The sequence below is a fragment of the Protopterus annectens genome, chromosome 2.part2, assembly GCF_019279795.1.
Source record: "Protopterus annectens isolate FY-2018-M chromosome 2.part2, PAN1.0, whole genome shotgun sequence".
NCBI classification, from domain to species: domain Eukaryota; kingdom Metazoa; phylum Chordata; order Ceratodontiformes; family Protopteridae; genus Protopterus; species Protopterus annectens.
The window spans coordinates 605,173,285-605,193,738 of NC_056730.1; positions in this window are offsets into that span (position 1 = coordinate 605,173,285).

Below are 20,454 nucleotides of genomic sequence, written 5' to 3' on the forward strand. Positions count from 1 at the left end.
TTTACAGAATGCGCTACCGAGATTACTAAACACACAGTCCCACAGGCATCCTTCTAGGTGCGTGTCGACATGCGCAAAGGCAAAGACGTCAGCAGGATATATCTGTGGTGCGAAGCATCTAAAAGCATAACCTGAGTCCCCAGGCGGACGGGAGCATGCGCACACACACACACACACTTACTTGGCAGGGCTGGGAATCGAACTTACACCTAACTACCCTATCACACTACAGCATGATGCATTTACAGAATGCGCTACCGAGATTACTAAACACAGCAGTCCCACAGGCATCCTTCTAGGTGCGTGTCAACATCCGCAAAGGCAAAGACGTCAGCAGGATATATCTGTGGTGCGAAGCGTCTAAAAGCATAACCTGAGTCCCCAGGCGGACGGGAGCATGCGCACACACACACACACACACACACACACACACACACACTTGGCAGGGCTGGGAATTGAATTTACACCTAACTACCCTATCACACTACAGCATGACGCATTTACAGAATGCGCTACCGAGATTACTAAACACAGCAGTCCCACAGGCATCCTTCTAGGTGCGTGTCGACATCCACAAAGGCAAAGACGTCAGCAGGATATATCTGTGGTGCGAAGCATCTAAAAGCATAACCTGAGTCCCCAGGCGGACGGGAGCATGCGCACACACACACACACTTACTTGGCAGGGCTGGGAATCGAACTTACACCTAACTACCCTATCACACTACAGCATGATGCATTTACAGAACGCGCTAACGAGATTACTAAACACAGCAGTCCCACAGGCATCCTTCTAGGTGCTTGTCGACATCCGCAAAGGCAAAGACGTCAGCAGGATATATCTGTGGTGCGAAGCGTCTAAAAGCATAACCTGAGTCAACAGGCGGACAGGAGCATGCGCACACACACACACACACACACACACACACACACACACACACACACACACTCTTGGCAGGGCTGGGAATCGAACTTACACCTAACTACCCTATCACACTACAGCATGATGCATTTACAGAACGCGCTAATGAGATTACTAAACACAGCAGTCCCACAGGCATCCTTCTAGGTGCTTGTCGACATCCGCAAAGGCAAAGACGTCAGCAGGATATATCTGTGGTGTGAAGCGTCTAAAAGCATAACCTGAGTCCCCAGGTGGATGGGAGCCTGTGCGCGCACACACACACACACACACACACACACACACACACACACACACACACACACACACACACACACACACACACACACACACACACACACACACACACACACTTGGCAGGGCATCGAACTTACACCTAACTACCCTATCACACTACAGCATGACGCATTTACAGAACGCGCTACCGAGATTACTAAACACAGCAGTCCTACAGGCATTCTTCTAGGCGCGTGTCAACATCCGCAAATGCCAGGATGCCGGCAGGGATTGTATAGAGAGTGTACGATCAGACATAGTACTGTCCCACGGTAGACGTATACAACCACACGGCAGTGGTGTACCCGGGGCAACTGTACATGTATGGAGCACTACAACAACAATACATAGACACAGTACGCACCACAGACAGTACACCCTTCCAGATAGTCACCCAGTGTGTACTCGGTAGGCATCCATCCTGACGTTGAAGACGGAAATCCGTTGCCTGGATGACCACCATGGCAATACAGGATGTCAACGGCCATGCCCATGCACAGAGCGACATCGCTGACACAAGGTGTCACTGGCCATGGCCGCACACCTGGTAATATACGTCAGTTCGGACTGTACTGTGTGTCGATCTACAAAACGGCGTACTGGGCATGCTCACACACTTAGCTGTTGCAAAGGGCTGTCTTGCATGCAGATGGAGTGTAAACACGGAAGGTCTCAGTTTGGACTGTACCGTGTGTCCATCTACACAACTGCGTACATGGACTGTACTGTGTGTCCATCTACACAACAGCATACTGGGCATGCTCGCACACTTAGCTGTTGCAAAGGGCTGTCTTGCATGTAGATGGAGTGTAAACACGGAAGGTCTCAGATTGGACTGTACCGTGTGTCCATCTACACAACTGCGTACATGGACTGTACTGTGTGTTCATCTACACAACAGCATACTGGGCATGCTCACACACTTAGCTGTTGCAAAGGCCTGTCGTGCATGCAGATGGAGTGTACACACAGAAGGGCACAGTACAGAAGTGCACAGTAAGGTATAACTGTCCTCACGCACAGGGCGGTTACACATGCAGTGACCTGTACACATACAGCTGCCATCACAGCTGTCACAGGTGCAGGTCACACACGTACACACTGCAGTTTAAACTGTAGCTGTCAAGTCATCACCATGTCGTTGGTGCAGCACTACACAGCCTTACAGTACCACAACACCATGTGACACATGACCACTGGGCTGTACAGAGGTGTACACCAGCTGTGCAGAGTACACATGTACCAACAGGGATCCAACAGGTGTTATGCATTGCAATGATACCAGTATACATGAACAGGTCAGCTCAAGACATACCACGGCCCTTACACAGCTGTGACACATGACTGTTGCTGTACACCAATGAACACACATCTGGATATGTCATACATGTGATTGTGTGGATGTGTGCATGGACTACACACACAACACATACATACATAGCCTTTGATGTACCTCGTGCATAACAGTGGCCTAATCAATGCTACACACGCAAATGGAAAGTGGGTCCATGTCTGTTGAATGCTCACACTACAGGGGGTAGCAATGTTGACCGGGACACATACCCTTGTACTGGTCGCCTGTGACACCCGTGATATCATACCACAGTCCATGTGTTATGTATGTCAACACACATGTCCAACAATAGCAATGCATACAAACATGGCAACAGGAGACACATGTGACATCTGTACTGTGCATGCAGCAACCATGCATGTGCAGTGGCCGATGTCCGTAACATAGTTGCATCTAACTACGACATGCAATCACAATGCAGACCCATCATTGACACCTGTATACGGTGACATACAAACAGCACGTATAGAGGGATGTGTGTACATAAAGTGGTGAACCACCTGTGTAGATGTATGTGTGCAGGGGGTGGCTCACAGTTGTGTCACACACCATCCTATCATGCCATGTGCAAACAGTACGCTATGTCGCTGTTACGTGACGTGCTGACATAATGCATGCACAGCGGTCAGGTGTTACCAATTATATGTCACATGGAACCTGTAACACCTACAACCTCCCATGTGCATATAGCAGCACATTTGCCAGATATAGCATTGGTACACATAATGCAATCAATACCGCTGCATGTCTATCAAATGTGTCATCATATGGCAGGTGTATCATTCCCAGCACTGCCATGTGTGTCCGAATGTGTGACCAGAGATGCCACATATCACGGGGAATATGTCCCAGTTGTTACAGATCCCTGTACACCATTGTAGAGATCTGTACATACGTCAGTATGGGAAGCATGACGTCGGCCGGTGTGGTGCATCACACACGTCGGCTGTCCGTATACACATGTGTGGTCACCACAGTGTGTGTGTGTGTCTGTATGTATGTCTGGTGCTTGGTGTGAGGGTGTATGCTAATATACAGTGAGAAATGATCACTAACCCCACGTGGTGATGAACCCGTAATGGTGATGCAGTGCACTACCCTGTTGATGCCATAGGTCCCAGCCATACTGGCTACCTGTGCATGTTCCTTCTCTGTGACACATTGTGTGGGTGCATAGTACTGTGAGGGTGATTACCACATAGGCAAGGGTCCCCACCTGAACACTATGGGGTGTGTGTTATAGTGGTGTACACCCTGTGAATGTGGCCATGTTCCCGTACTGTTACAGGGTCCTACTGCTGCACAGTGAGGCCTGCAGCTACCAAGTGACACCTCACATCATTGGCCAGAACGCTGTGTACAACCCCTGCACCATGTCACCATACCTGCAATGTGTCCTGCTGTGTATGTCACGTCTCTCTCCAGTGTAGCCTGTGGCACTGACCACATGCGTCAGGTGCAGTATATGTGCAGACATCTGTGTCATGTTGGTGTTTCCAACAGTCAGGTTGAGGGTACATGTAGCATGCTGATATTGCCAGACGTGCCTGTGAGTAATCTACAGTTACACGTGGGGGAATGCAAACACTGCTACCTGTAGGCACATGCAAGTACACCATAGGAGGGAACCAGGGTATCACAACCAACATGGTGCTACAGATGTAACCGAGACACATACCGTGAACACATCACAATGCATGCTGCACCTGCACTACATGGTATGACCGGTGCATGTCGACAGTATACAACCTATGTCACATACACATCTCTCAGTATTCACACACAATCACTGCAACATACACATCCCTCACTATGCGTACACAGGTAATATTACATACACCTCTCACTATTCTGTTCACCCTGTGCATCAGAATATTTGTGCATAACCCTGCACTGATGGTGTGGATGACAGGGATGCGGCACAGGCTTCATCATATGCACAGGGTGATATGTTTGCCAGGGGCATAGGCTTCACCAATGGATAACATCATGTGTGTGTGTAAGGGCCGGTGAGTTGATTGGGCATGTCTGTTCAGAATGCATGTGGATGTTGTGGAGCCCTACAGTTGTGTTTGCTGTGTGTGTGTGTATGTGTGTACACAGTTCTGCCATTTGTGAGGCCTACACAGGGTATAATTGACAGCCCCAGATTGTACAGACCAGGTTGTACAGCTCACTGTGTCTGTCCACGGCCACGTGACCTGTGCCTGCCTGGGGTTGCACGGGCACTACCACGTGGAGGTACAGAGTGGCTACTGTCCAACGACACATGTCCGCTGGAACCGTGTCCCCGCTGGGAATGTCCAGGGCCACGTCCACGTGGCCTGCTGTGTCCTGGTGTTGACAGCGCAGCACCAGCTGCACTGCTACTGCTACCGGCACTATGGGAGCAGGCATGTGAGGTGGCACGCTCATGTCAACCTACACTAGGTGGTGTTGATGGCCTACGTCCACGTGGCCTATGCCTCACTCCTACCAGATGTTCCAGCACAGATAGCTCCCGCTCTTGGATTGCCATGCCTCGGTCAAGGATTCCGACCATTTCACCCAATCGCCTATCCAGAACATCAGCAATCTGCTGTTGAGCATTTGCCAATGCCTGGATGTTGTCATTTAGGGTATGGATAGCAGCCCTCTGCAGCTTCTGCCCTTCTCTGTTCTGCCGATCAGCACGTGCCTGTGCCGCCATTACAGTCTGGAACATGGGTCTGGTGATACCAGCTGCTGCACTCTGTCCTGCAGGTGCATGTCTGCCAGAGGTCCTCCTACGAGCAGCACCAGCCACATGCCTGTGTGGCACATCTGCAGTTATTACACTGACACCATGGTGTGTAGACACACCTTCTGTAGCCACCACACGTTTCTGTTCCACGCTAACAGACACTGACTGTCCTTCCTCTATGGCCACTGGTGATGCGGTATGTGTTGGCAGCAGAACTGTGTGCAGGGAAGAGGGGGACAAAGCTGGGATGGTAACCATTGGCACAGATTCAGCCCCTGACAATCCTGCCTGTACCTCATGCATATGTTCATCACTGCTAGTATCTGTGGGGACACTAACATCAGATGGACCACAGGAGGGTAACGCACCTACATCACCTGTGAATGCAAAGAAATACTGTAAAGTACAATAGACACAGACACAGACACACACACACACAGACACACACACACACACACACACACACACACACACACACACACACACACACACACACACACACACACACACACACACACACACACACACACACACACACACACAGACACACACACACACAGACACACACAGACACACCATGCATGTGATTTGTCAGATGACATGCAGCATGCCTGTGATACAGCAGAGGGCATGCAGCTCAGACATTAATAGTGTTAGTAAGCATACCTCCCTGGGGTGCACACTACAGCAAGCAGGTGTCATATCAGTAGCCATGCAGTTCACACAATCATGGTAGTATGCATGCATCCCCGTGATACACCATGTGGCCCAGAACAGGATAACAGTACACATGGCTGACGTGACCTTGACATGTACTCTGCTGACATGTGCATTAACATGCATACATGTCTGACACAATGGTGTCCTGACACATGTACAGCATCATAATGGGCTTCACATTGCAGTGTTTTGTGTATGCCCTACAGATAGAATGCATGTTTAGCAAATGTGCATGAGCATGGGAGGGTAGTGTGAGCCATCTACATTGCTATACAGTGTGAAGTACAGACACTGTGCCATTGCATGGCATCATGAGGCATTTATGTTGCTGTAGAATGCATAATATGTACACATTGCATAGCCATAACTGCAACACAGTCGTGATGTTCAACAGATCGTATATGGTAGACTTCAGTGATACCTCCAGTAGCTGTGCACAGGCATTTAGGATGTCCAGTGTACCACATCAACTGTATAATCAGTCAACTACGGCTATAATTGGACCATGTGTGGACAATGTGCAACAGGGTGAATACACATCCCATGTACTGTGTGGCTACATGTCTCTGGCCATCCCCCATGGCCATGTGTGCACATGTGTTAGCCAAATGTGTGTGATGGCCATCTATCTCACATGTCTGTGTTGTCCCATATGACATACACCCATAGATGTCAGATATGTCACAATCCACAGGGCTATGCAGACAACGGGTTGTATGTTTGGTATGTGGGGTATAGGTCATGCGATAGTGTGACAATATTGCAGACAGAACACTACGTGTCTGGGACATGTCAGGTGGCACATCACAATGTGTGCACCCAATGCAGGGGAATATGACACAATGGTGACACCTGTGGGCTGCCCATATCACAGCTCACTGTGTGGTACTGTGTGCGTACCACACATGTTGTTCCAATGCATAGTACATATGCCTCCATTGTAGAACACCTCCACTGTTGTATGCACAGCTGACCACACATGGCGCAATGACAAGTACTGTGGTTTCAAGTCGGTGTATCATTTCGTTTGTATATATTGCACATGGGTGGCCTGTGTGAATGATGGGTGATGCGACCTGCATATCGTGACTGGAACAAGCATCAGGTGTGCAAGTGTTAACTGGCCACAAGGCAAATAGATCTACACTGTAACATGCCTGATACTGATGACAGTCTCACCTGCAATGGACTCATGTCTGTGCGGCACGCCAGAGGTACCTGTATAGGGGTGACACAGCAGTATGAACATTATCCATGACTGTGTGACAGCCACAGGTTGCACTGTGCATGTGAACACATTCACCTGTGTAATAGCATATAGTATGCACATGTGTGCATACACAGCATAGCATACTGTAGTATGCAGCATGTGTGTCCACATACCTTGCATATGTTGTTACTTTACATAATGTACAGTGACACATGCAACTAAATGGGATATAATAGCCATATGTGCAGTACTGACTTACCAGGCAACTCCAGGCTCATTGGTTGGGAGACACCCACCTCCACGATGGCAGCTAGTGTTTGTGGATGCTGTTCCCTGGGTGTCCCCAGACTGGCCAGTAGTTCCTCGGTGTGTGTGAGTGGGGGCTGGGTTGGTGGCCCACCACCTGTTCCACCTTGTTCCCTGGCAATTGCAGTGGCACGCTGTTTCACATGTCATATCAAGTCCATGCAGTGTCTGCGCACCTGCTGGTAGGTGCGGTTATGGCCACCCACATCGTTCACCCTCCTGCATAGATCCTGCCACAGGTCATCCCGCTACTGGGCATGCTGTGGCACATGGCTGAACAACAAGTCATAATTGTCATGGAGCTGTGGGATGAGGACATCATCCTCCTGGCAGCTGTATGCTGGGAGGCGTGTACGGGGCATTATCTGTAAGACATAATGATGGTGACAGGTCACAGTTTCAGAGGTGTACAGAGATACTGCTGCACATACATTTCTATGACATCTACTACATCTGCACAGTTATCTTTGCAAAGCATCATGACACTGACATGACTGATGTGTTTGTGTCACACACATGTCACACCCATTATGCTTTGGAAATCATCACCATATATGTGTGTCACCTCATTACAGTGTTCATACTCCATGTAAATTCTGTCTTGCTGTGGGCATGTCTATTTGCCTGCACTTGTGTTCTTACCTATCTGCACATGCCTGGATGTGTCCACGGTAATGCTGTTGACCTGGATGCTGTGTATATGTCACATATCAACACAGACACAGCCGTAATGGACTTGAGCAGTGACAATGCACACATATGCATGGACACCTGTACATGCATGTGTTTTGTCATATACATCTGCACAGCACTGTACAACTGTTCAACATCCTGCCACGGATCGCCTGTAATGCACATGTGATAGACATGGGACAATGGCTAGTCAGATGACATTCGCAGGGATGGTTATCAACCATAGCATGTGCGGGCACAGTTTCCAAGCTGTAACAGATAGCCATTATGCCACCGCAAGGTACATCAGCGCCACATTACTGATCCAGTCAGTTGATAGTACATCTACCATACAGCCATCACACCATGTATGACTGGGATGACATGTGCAGCTTTGATGGACAGGGTTGCATGGTATGGCAGGAGTATGTCACATATATGGCACAGGGATCTGTCCAGCCTGTGGTGATCCTAGTATTAGGACGGTGGCTGTCCATGACATATGTCTTATAGATCAGGATATGGACATGTAGCATGTCCATCATCATGATGTAGCAAATGTTTTTCTGCAAGGTAGACAGCATGCTGCATAGTGGAGGTGAGGATTGTGAAGGCTGGTATCGCACATCCATGCATAGCCATTACCCCTTAAAGGTGGTATGTGATCCAATATTGGTCACCACAGTGCTGTTTATGCCTGTCCAGTGATCTCCGTGCTCATGGATGGCACCCTGACATGACATGGGTACCTCATATGACTACCTAAGGGCTCTGGAGACGTCACCAAGTCGGGGGGTGCACTGCATAGCACCATCCCTTACACAGTGTCCATAATGTTGACCACAGCCTAGGTAGTAGTTTATGGGTACAGGGATGTTCACCTAGCAGTGACAATGCTGGTATCATCCATCAGACTGTGCACATATGTCACACACCTCACCCACACAGCCCATTATGTATGTTGTTCACAACACTGACACAGCTATACTGATAGGTCATGGCCATTCACAGCCTTACATACACAGATGCCTAACATTTGTCTGTGTGGTATGGGCTACAATGAGGGTGGGGTACAACACATTAACCCTGTTCTACTGTAGCTGGCACTGGTGTGATGTGCACATGTCACTCTTGCACCTTTTGTAGTTGTGAGTCTGTCAACAGGCCACTGGTGGAACACTCCTGTGACATACAAAGGTATTTGTAATCAAACATCCGTGCTGTCTTGTACATCTGTACTGCTAACATCTACAGTGATAATGGTTCATGGACATGCACAGCATACTCAGCAGGGTTATAGTGCGGTGCCACCCAAAATGACTGTCATCACCACTTGTGGGTTGATATAATCCAACACCCTATCTGTATTGTATGGTCATGCTAGGCACTTGTTCAGAACTTGTGAGCATGTCATGAGCTACTGATTACTATAGCACCCATTCCACACCATTTCCCACAGGTACACTGTCTGTCCTACACTTCCCAGCTTGCTTATGGTACAACAGCTGTTGTACACACCCTTACATAGCCTGTGGGACATGGTTGTATATACAGGCATGTCCAACTGTCACGTACCAGTGCTACTGCCTGTCTATATGAGGGATATGTTGTACATGTGGCAATAGAGCAATTGTCTCATGTACACGTTCAATGCTCACCTCCCAACATACGACACTACAGCCTGTGGGGGATGCACTTCTGCAGCCATGCTGGGGGCATAGCTCTCAAGTGTACCTCATTACGAGCGCACCTCATTTGGGGTCTTAAAAGGTGCATGTTCCTCAAGGTTCCACATTGAAAGGGTCTGTCACACATTCATTGTTGGAAATTGTTTACCTGCTAGCCATGGCGAAATAGATGGGAATCATATTAATTCATTAGAATATCTTTTTTATACGTAAAACCAGCCTATTTTAGCCATCATATGCCCTTCCTAGTTGAAGCTGTTAGTAAGCCAGTTGTAAGTGTTCCACGTTTTTCCCATTTGTCACACATTATGAGGGCTAATGTTCCTCATTTTGGGGACAGGAGGTTGACAGCTATGGCTGGGGGTAATGCTGTCACCAACCCTGACTGCACCTGACAGTCATTTGGGGATGTGTAACATTTGCAACACACCCCCACCCATCACATATTCTCACATGATCTACACCACTGGCCACACCTATGAGGGCAACTTGTGCAGTACGTCTCCATACTCAGTGTAGGCACCAGAGGTAGCCCCCATCATGGAAGACAACATCACCAACTTATAGCCCACAGACTCATGTGTGCCCATCACATACAGCCAATAGGGAGTTATAACATTCACAACACACCAGTCATAGGTGACTCTGTAGGGAGTCACACTGCAGTTCCACACAGCAGGCTACACAAGGCGATAGTCGCTTACATCTTGCTGTCGGGTAACTGCTTCTGCAACATAACCTATGCACCCATGCCACACCTCACCAGGTATGATGTGACTGTCATTCTCCATGTTAGTGTGACTGCCCTGTGATGCCACTTCACAGACTACGTGTGCAGGGACATGCAATAGCTTACCAGTCTTATAGCCCTGAGGGTGTGGGCCATGCCCTGGGGAGCATTTTGCATTTGTCCGGACATGATACCACTGTACAACGACCGACTGTGTCACTTCAACAGTTGCCTATGCTCCTATTGTCATTCCACAGGCATCTGGTATCTGTCCGCTTTGACTGACCTGGTCAAACACAATGCTGTGGCACAGATGACTTGCACCTGTCAGCCCTGGGAGCACAGCTCACATGCAAGGCTCTTGCTGCTTCTATACTGCCTGTCTTGCACAGTTTCCAATAACTGTCACCGGCAGAACGGGAACTGGCAAGCACAACATGGGGTCATGTGACACAATGCTTGCATCTTCCTCTGTGACGCACGCAGGCAAGGCACACCTTATAATGCACCACTCAAACATCTCTGCAGTGACTGGGACCTGCCTCTGGGCTCTGCAGAGCACACTTGCAATGACAGGTTATAGACAGACCATACCTTTCAGGCACATACCTGGACCGGCACACCCACAGCTGAGGGGTTCCCATATCCCACTATGTTGTGCACACATCCTGGCTAGTTACTTAGCACAATGCATCAGAGGTGCTCCACGTGCAACTAACTGTGTCCGGGACCACTATACACATTGTAACAAGCTACAGAGTCAACATCATACCCCACGGTTAACATACCTTATTTGCTGGTATATTGGACAGTGGGCCTCAGACAGCTACTACTGATGTGTGACTGACACTACCACACACTTAACTGGGATAGCCACTCATGTGCCGACACATCCATGAGTCATAACCTCTGCTCTGCTGGATCAACCCATACACACCACCTCCAAGACCTACATTAACCTTGACATGAACACTACCACCATGTGACTGGTGTTACACACCTGGGGTTATCCCCTCATTGGTGGATTCCAAACATATGCTACTCAAACTTGTTAGCCACATCCCGGCACCACACCCATCACAGCATACATAGTACATGAGTACTACAACACCTACTACAGACGTCTGCTGACAGCGGTTGTTAACGTCATGACACCCGTGCAGATGGACAATGCACATACAAATGCTGACACATACCCCAGTGCACTTCATTAGCATGTACACAACTGCATGGATCATGCTATTCCACACAGAGCCATGATGGTACACACCAGATAACAGACGCCACTCTGGTGGTCATGTTCCATGGACATATGATGTACAACAACAGGTGTAGGCTGTTGCACAGTGGTGTACATTCCCATGGGTGGGGTGGCTCACTGGTCAGCCGTGGTAGGGCCACAGGGTCCCTCATCACATACTCCAAGACTAGCTACGTAAACATGACTGCAACACATTCCAGGGTTTACTACCAGGCATTATGGTGGTATGTCAGTAGTCGATGGCAACACCCACATCTGCTGTCACATACAACAGTCACTCAGGAACATTACAGACCCATGTGATGTTGGCAACATGCTGGAGGATGGATTCAATGCTAACATTACACCCTCTCACTCACTACAGGGCCACAATCCATACAGGAACACTGTGGTGTCCCTGTGGTCACACCTACACAGTACTGAGCTGCACTCTATATGCCCTGGGACACTGGCCCCATGTCACCTTCCAACGTCCCAGGCTGTGATGTCCACCAACCTCTGAATGACATGTCTCCCCACTAGGCCACCATATTCAGTAATAGCCTTGTTTCAGACATTGTAGCCCTTGAATGGCACACAGCAGCATTTATCACACTACAGACAGGTGGCACCACAATGCACGAGTGGGACTATAGTCCTACACACCTGACTGGACTGTTCTGCATGACTATGGGGCACATCATCAAGGACGTCATTCACAGAGACATTGTTGGGCTCCCGTCCTTTGCTGCCACCCGGGTTGGGCTTGTTAGGGCCAGAGCATGGCCCCTACACATGGTGGACTCCTTTCATACAGTTCCCAGGGCAGTTGCTGATGGTATAGGAGTCCACACATCCTACATTGTCCTCTCATTGCCTTTCAGCACCATTCTCCATTCTGGTATTGACAACATACACATCCACCTGCACATCGTACCCTATGTCTCAGGATGTTATGCAATGTGGCTCATGGACAGAACACACACAGTGAGGCCAGCATACCATAGTATCTACTACATGTCAGGTACATTTGGCATACCACAGTCCTCAGTCATAGGGCCCCTCATGTTCAGTATATGCTTCCCTGCGGTACAGGCTAGCACAGGGCACTTTCCCTGCCTAGCTTTCAAACCCCTGCATACAAAGCACCATGACTGCTCCACCAGCTGATACTGACTCCATCCATATGGGTGTCGCTGTGACAGATACATGATATGACTATCATGGCATCAAGCTGCATGACACAAGGTGCATGAACATCACCTTTGCATTACACCATTCACCCACTGACTATCACATGGGTGGTAGTCCCCTACATACATATCACATTGTACATGTTTGCAGTACACACATATGTCGCACCCACTCCTGTGGTTACCGTATTGCCACTGTGGCGTGGATATCCTTCTACGTGGCCACACCTATCTGTACTGGGTGTGTAGCTGGTACATAGGCACCCATTGTACCTATGAACTCAAGACATCTACACACATTCAAGGGTACACCACCCCATTTAGGGTGTACCTTACACAACAGCTACAGCTTTACATACCACAGCATTAACACACCATGACGTTTACTGAGCTCTGACAGTTTAAGTATGCGGCTGCACTACGGACACCACATCTGTACACATTTGCATACTACATACTCAGGGGTGACCTCTGCTGATCAGACAGGGCCCATGTCCACAACATTATTAATGGATATACTCCTCATACGTGACATAAGCAGATGCCACTGTGAGAAACATGCTCATGGATATGTGAACACACGCCACATTGAGTGGGATGTTCTTGAGGGTTACATTCCCAAACTGGACACTCACCATGCTTTGGAACATAAGTTCTATGTACATCATGCAGGGACACTCAGTAGCACTGTTCATGTGATACCTCCCTTGGTGGTTGGGAGACACGTGTAGGCCTGGGATCACTGCAGTGGCTGTACTGTGCAGAGGTGCAGGTGACACATGGCTCTGCTGTTCACAGGACACTACCCTAGAGAGGTGCCACTAGTGTGAACACTGTAGTTGTGCTTACACATGGACTTGCCAAACTGCATAGTACCCCACTATGCACCTGTGAAGCTATTACATGTCCTTTGTGCATGGTTACTTGGTAGCCCTTCCATTTAGATTAGCTATCATGCTATTACAATGTCCCATGCCTACAAGCCATATGTATCCTGTTATTGTACATGCCAATAGACGATACCTGTGGTATGCATGATATGCCTGTTATGCTGTGTAGAATATCTGTCATATCTACCTACAATACTATACATTACACATATTTCACATAGTATCCCATAATGCAAAGCATACTTGCACAGCGGGACCACCTTAGATATGTCATTAATGTTATATGCCCATACACATGCGTGCTGTGACAATATATCAACATATACTATCCCCTGCTATGGCACGTCCTTTTTGGACATACCCTACCACTGACGGCGGGTTGTATGGAATTGTTCTGTTTAACTCCCTCATGTAGCATCCCTTGTGGTGTCTGTGCTGTGTACCTTGTGTCCCACTGCTGGACGCACAGTTTCTACAAGCGTTAGTATGCTCAGCAAGACATCACTACATAAATACCTTTCCCCACTTTATGCATTGCGGACACGTTTAATTAATGCAAACCAGGCTATACATACAGTAAAACTAATTAATACAGATCATGCTATACATAACCTTACATATCGGGTGTTCTACATACCTTGTTATCGTTATGGCATTTTGTTTCTATCTCTCTCACTGTGTTTCAACTGGTATTCGGTATGAGCATACGGTTGGAATGTCTGGCAAGTCATCCTTATATACGTCAATACCTGTAACATGTGGATTCATCCTGCCAATTGGTGTTCCTGAGTGACTAATTACTTGCATATCAGCTGTGCAGCTACTCCATTCACCAATTACGCAGCAACAGTGGGGAATAATTGAATCCTCCACTTGGGCGTTGCCTATTTGCCCTACCTTTGGGGAGACGGTCTGTATTGTGTTTTGTTATGTGTAATTGCAACTGCTATGCATGGAGACAAGTATACTTTGGATTCATGTCCCCCGTGGATTGTGTGTGACAGGTGGAGTATTTGGTTCAACATGTGGGTGTACCTGTCATCCCAATGTCTGATAACGGAGTATTGCAAACAAAACCTGTAACATGGCTGTTTGTTCCATTATACAACGCCTGCAATTTTGCATGATGCCTTTAATTGTGTCTCTCACATGGTATGTTGAGGGTTCTGCAGATGTAATTGACTGACTGGATGTTTGTGCTGCTATTACAGTCTGTATTGCTTTAGTTTCTAGTGTGGGGGATGTCGGTGGGTGTACGTAGCATATACAGGTTTGTGGGCCTTGCATTTCTACATAATCCGTATATATGTGTGTGGGCTCCGTCCCTAATTAGAGAGCTAACAGTTAGTAGACTTATGTTATGGGATTGTACGTTGGGCCGTTGTTAATTGGTTTCTATATCATCTGCAGGTGAGCTTGCTACTTGTATACCTCCGGAATTGCAGTGATATATCAAGGGATATGTGTAAGTGACAGCTATCCCTTGTATTTCTGTCCCAGATATTTGCAGTCATTGCAGTTGTGTTGGTAAAAGAGCCTGTTTGCCATGGGTTGCCACTTTTTCATATGGTCATTGTTGGACACTTGTGGGACACACAGCGATGTTTACAGGCCAACACGTAGCCACGGTCAGTACACAGGTTAGCACATACTTTTATCCTCAATACATACCTATTGTTGGCTACTTATCATATTGCATGTAACATTTATGTTTCTTACATACAGGCATAACTATTAAATATAACTATTACATTATATATGGGACATATTAATGTCCTACCATCTCGGACATTTGCCCTTTGTACTGTTTTCTGTCAGGACACACCTGCCCAGGGTGGGGCTGTCCCTCCTACTGTGGAACAGGTAGTAACCGTATGCCTACGGCTAGCTATACCCACACCTACCGTACTGATCTGCCTCTGACTTGACACTAACAAACACATGTTGCGGACACACACAAACATTACAGTCACACGGAGATGCACACGGCACCCTCAACGCACACTTACACAGACTACGGCACTCACAAACACAGTTGAACACAGTACCTACGTGGACCGCAACACCGGCAGCAGTGACTAAATGTCCCTTCATATCATCATACTATTACTCGCGGCTGTACTGTTCCGGTACTGTGTTCTATCGGTCTTTCAGCCTCGTGGTTACACATGTCGGTATGTTACACATTCCATAGTTGGCAGTATCCTATTTATTTGTACCTCCAAGGTGTTATGAATGTCGTTGAACTATCTATTATATTTGCAGATATCGCTGATTCCATCTATATCAACATATATCACTCTATTGCCCTTTCTATCTGTATTATATATATGCATATGTGTATATATATATATATATATATATATATATATATATATATATATATATATATATATATATATATGGCGGGGAACGTGACAGGCACACAGCACCACCATATGCTGTGAGGCTCATGTACTGTTCAGGTGTTGGCATTCCGTGTTCCACTAGCTGTTGTGTTTACAATGTTTGAGGGCTGCCTATGTAGGAGTCACACATTGGGCCACCTATACATTACAATTTACAGGTGGTCATGTTTGTGTGCCATCCATTTTACTGTGTGCGCAGGTGGAGAGGTGTCAGTCCATAGGGGCCTACACTGTCAGAGTATGTGCTATACGTTCCCTCTTTGCCAAGGCGTAGGCATATTGGGCATGTCTTCATCTGCCTATTGGGCTGGCACAGTGTGTTCATGGTCTGAATCCCTCTGTGCCTGTAATGGCCTGGGCAATTGCGGTGGGCTGTGAGGGCCTTCACCATTTTGTCCCTGCTGCAGCTGCTTCCACAGGATCATATTATGTAGCATGGCACATACTATGACGATGTGGGCACACGTGCCTGGAGAGTACTGCAAGGCTCCACCAGATGTATCCAAGCACCAGAACCATGATTTCAGCATCCCAAACACACGCTCTATGATGATTCTGGTTTGTGCATGTGCCTCATTATGGCGTTCTTGCATGGGTGTGTGTGCATTTCTTATGGGAGTCATCATCCACGGCTCCAGTGCATAGCCAGCATCCCCCACAAGATGGCCATGTGGGATGTCCCCCCTGACAAATACCTGATACAGCTGTGAGGCATGCCAGATATGGGAGTCATGGTAGCTTCCAGGGCTGCCAGCACACATCCATGATAATGCCCTGGGCATTGCACATGACCTGGCAGTTGATGGAGTGGAGTCCCTTGCGGTTTATGTAGCACCTACCATGCTCACCGGGTGGTGACTTGATTTGTATGTGCGTGCAGTCTATCGCACCCAGTACCTCCAGGTAGTGTGCCACACGGTGGAAGTGGCACATATTGCTGTCCAACTCCTCCTGAGTTCGGGGGAAGTATATCTGCTCATTGGCATGTGGTAACATGGCATCCAGGAACTGGTGTAGTACCCTGGATGCTGATGCCTGTGAGATACCCATTATATCTCCAGTTGGCTTTTGAAAGGTACCTGTGGCCAGTATTCGCAAGCTTACACATACCTTCGTGTCCACTGGGATGGGTTCCCCTCTGTTGTTTCTGGTTCTCAGGCATGGCCAGCACAGCTCCACTATTTGCTGTAAGATGTCCCTGTCCACCCTGTAATGCTCTACTATCTCCAGGTCATGTAGCCCCTGTTAGGTTACCCTTGGTCTGAACACTCTCCTTCTCCTCCGAGGACTGCGGTGGTTGTCGGCATCATCCTCCACAACACCGTCAGTCTCTAACACATGCTGATGAATCACATTACAGTCACACGGAGATGCACATGGCACCCTCAACGCACACTTACACAGACTACGGCACTCACAAACACAGTTGAACACAGTACCTACGTGGACCGCAACACCGGCAGCAGTGACTAAATGTCCCTTCATATCATCATACTATTACTCGCGGCTGTACTGTTCTGGTACTGTGTTCTATCGGTCTTTCAGCCTCGTGGTTACACATGTTGGTATGTTACACATTCCATAGTTGGCAGTATCCTATTTATTTGTACCTCCAAGGTGTTATGAATGTCATTGAACTATCTATTATATTTGCAGATATCGCTGATTCCATCTATATCAACATATATCACTCTATTGCCCTTTCTATCTGTATTATATATATGCATATGTGTGTATGTATATATATATATATATATATATATATATATATATATATATATATATATATATATATATATATATATATATATATATATATATATCTGGCGGGGAACGTGACAGGCACACAGCACCACCATATGCTGTGAGGCTCATGTACTGTTCAGGTGTTGGCATTCCGTGTTCCACTAGCTGTTGTGTTTACAATGTTTGAGGGCTGCCTATGTAGGAGTCACACATTGGGCCACCTATACATTACAATTTACAGGTGGTCATGTTTGTGTGCCATCCATTTTACTGTGTGTGCAGGTGGAGAGGTGTCAGTCCATAGGTGCCTACACTGTCAGAGTATGTGCTATACGTTCCCTCTTTGCCAAGGCGTAGGCATATTGGGCATGTCTTCATCTGCCTATTGGGCTGGCACAGTGTGTTCATGGTCTGAATCCCTCTGTGCCTGTAATGGCCTGGGCAATTGCGGTGGGCTGTGAGGGCCTTCACCATTTTGTCCCTGCTGCAGCTGCTTCCACAGGATCATATTATGTAGCATGGCACATACTATGACGATGTGGGCACATGTGCCTGGAGAGTACTGCAAGGCTCCACCAGATGTATCCAAGCACCGGAACCGTGATTTCAGCATCCCGAACACACGCTCTATGATGATTCTGGTTTGTGCGTGTGCCTCATTATGGCGTTCTTGCATGGGTGTGTGTGCATTTCTGATGGGAGTCATCATCCACGGCTCCAGTGCATAGCCAGCATCCCCCACAAGATGGCCATGTGGGATGTCCCCCCTGACAAATACCTGATACAGCTGTGAGGCATGCCAGATATGGGAGTCATGGTAGCTTCCAGGGCTGCTAGCACACACATCCATGATAATGCCCTGGGCATTGCACACGACCTGGCAGTTGATGGAGTGGAGTCCCTTGCGGTTTATGTAGCACCTACCATGCTCACCGGGTGGTGACTTGATTTGTATGTGCGTGCAGTCTATCGCACCCAGTACCTCCGGGTAGTGTGCCACACGGTGGAAGTGGCACATATTGCTGGCCAACTCCTCCTGAGTTCGGGGGAAGTATATCTGCTCATTGGCATGTGGTAACATGGCATCCAGGAACTGGTGTAGTACCCTGGATGCTGATGCCTGTGAGATACCCATTATATCTCCAGTTGGCTTTTGAAAGGTACCTGTGGCCAGTATTCGCAAGCTTATACATACCTTCGTGTCCACTGGGATGGGTTCCCCTCTGTTGTTTCTGGTTCTCAGGCGTGGCCAGCACAGCTCCACTATTTGCTGTAAGATGTCCCTGTCCACCCTGTAATGCTCTACTATCTCCAGGTCATGTAGCCCCTGGTAGGTTACCCTTGGTCTGAACACTCTCCTTCTCCTGCGAGGACTGCGGTGGTTGTCGGCATCATCCTCCACAACACCATCAGTCTCTAACACATGCTGATGAATCACAGCTATGGCAGCTCACAACATGTACATTTTAAAAGTTCCCCGTGTGTTTACACCTATGGTGCAGTGTTTGGGAATACACAGGTGTGTGTAGGGTGCTTTCACACTTTATGCTATTGTGCTGTGAACACCGATGATGTCATAGGGTGTGTATGTACGATCGTAGCTACAGGGTATCTTATGTGTTTTACTGCTGGAACTACTATTGTGGTGCCTTTGTTGTTGAATTACATTTGGCTGCTGTGGATTACCTCTTGACCTTCCCTTTACATTTCTGCACGTTGCACCTACCATTTTCTGGCGTGCATCCTGCAGCCTACTTCCATTTGTACTTTCCTGGACCTGGCGTATCTTGCGTTATGTGTGCTACTGCTGGTCTGCTGTCAGTTTGCTTTGCTCTGCTGTGTCAGGTCTCCTATCTTTGCAATCCAATACCTCCCCTCCTTTCTTTGCATTCCAATGCCTCCCCTATCCTGTTTTGCAGGTATCTGCAAGCAGACTTGTCAGCTGCCGTCGATTGGCCATCGTGGGTTGATTGGTGTCGATTGCTCATTAGTACTCCAATTACCCTACTTCAGCATTTCCTTCTTTTCTTCCCCTGACCTTCCTGTTTGTGCTATTGTTCGTGGCGTGTGCATCTGATTACTGGGTTTCGGGCACGTTTTCATCCCTGTACACATGCACTTTTGGGCACCATGTGTGCTCTCAGCTAAATGATTCTATACCTTCCTACCCACCCCTATCCTGCAGCTTTGCTTAGCAACGGACAGGCCAGATTTGCATTGCTCCAATGTGCTTACTGCTACAGTGGCACACCCCTCTGCTGATGTCATGTATCTCCTCTGAGCCACTCCTCGGTGTTATACCGCTGCGCCGTATGGTACAACCTTCATCCGGCGGGACATTTGCGATTCAGTATTATCTGCCTCATTTGCCCCTTTT